This window comes from Humulus lupulus, chromosome 8 (genome assembly GCF_963169125.1).
Source record: "Humulus lupulus chromosome 8, drHumLupu1.1, whole genome shotgun sequence".
Taxonomy (NCBI): Eukaryota; Viridiplantae; Streptophyta; class Magnoliopsida; order Rosales; family Cannabaceae; genus Humulus; species Humulus lupulus.
Window position 1 is genome coordinate 82725092 of NC_084800.1, and position 1520 is coordinate 82726611.

Sequence of the window (1520 nt, forward strand, 5' to 3'; positions counted from 1 at the left end):
TTTTGGGTGCAAAACCGGGTAGCTTAGGGAACACGCCTCATAAGCTGTTTTGTAACTTTCGGCCTATTGAAATTTTCCCCCCAAGGCAAATTCTATTCTGAACCTCCTGACACACGGATTCCGAGTAATCTGGGATCTGTTGGGAGTATACGCGCGTGTTCATTGAACCGTGTGGTTCCACTCTCCACGAGCTGGGCTTACCTCAGCTCGGGAAAATAATAACTGCTTCCTCCTCCTGTTCGGGTCGCCTTTTCTAAAGTGTTTTCTTTTGTTCACTAGGTGACCAGATGGCTCCAAAAAAGAATCTCCCCCAGAAGAACGTCGGAAGCTCGGCCTCCTAGCAGGAAAAAGGAAAGGCAGTGATGCCTAACTCCCCGATCCCCCGCTTCGGGCCGGCAGTGGAGAAGGAGGTCGAGGTGGCCCCTGACGCATTCTTTGAGGCGGAGAGAATCGTCTCAAAGATAACCGATCAGACGAAGATTAACAAACTCTTCCTCACTCACAACATCGCGCTGGGGAAAGCCTCCATCATAGCCCGTCCTGCTGCGGAGGGCGAGTGGAGCTGCTCACCGCTCGACGAGTCGTTCGCGACCTGGAGCGGTGAACACTTTAAGGCAGGGGCCTTCCTTCCCCTGGATCAGTACTTTGCTGATTTCTTAAACTTCGTGGGGTTGGCCCCATTTCAGCTCCCCCCCAACTCCTACCGTCTGCTGGCAGAGTTGAGGTACTTATTCCAGAAGCATGAGTGGGAGGTCCCCACTCCTACGTATATTTTATATTTCTTTTGCCTCAAAGCCAGCCCGGACTAGCGGGGGCGAGGCGACGGGTTTTACTATTTAACCCGTTTTCCCAACACAGCGGCGGTCATCGAGCTGCCCAGCCATCCTAATGACTTCAAGGACCAGTTCTTCATGTCGACTGGTTTCCGGAACTGCGAGCACCACTACTTCACTCGTCTTCGTAAGTGCTTCCTGACCCTAGCCCGTGTGTTTTATTATTACTTTAGCTCCTCCTGCACCCCTTTCTGACTTAAACTCATTAAGCAACCATCTTCGCGAGAACAGAGAAATCTGTGACCCTCGGGGCACAGTACGAAACACTGGCGGGCTTGCCCCCCAGTGAGAAGGATTATCGCGCGCTCGTGACGGACAAGACGATGGTGTTCTGCAAATTGATCTTTCCAAACCAAACACTGAACCTAAAGAGGCCCCGGGGGCCGCCTCCAGCTCGAGAAATCAGACCTATCACCGTGGAGGAGGTCGTGGAAGATGAAGACGAGGAGGACGAGGGTGACGAATTTTCGCTCGTGAGGAACAAAAAGAGGACCTTGGAGGTCGCCTAGAGGATGGGCGAGGAGAGGATCCAGTCCGGAGCAGCCGCAGGTCCTTCTGGCCAAGGTAACCCTTACTTGTTTAGGAATCTAGATAGGGCCGCTGCGGACCCCCGGCTAGCTAGGTTCAATCCTAGGCAGCTCATCCATCGTCACAGGAGCAATTCGGACCTGGACACACTTCTGCTCC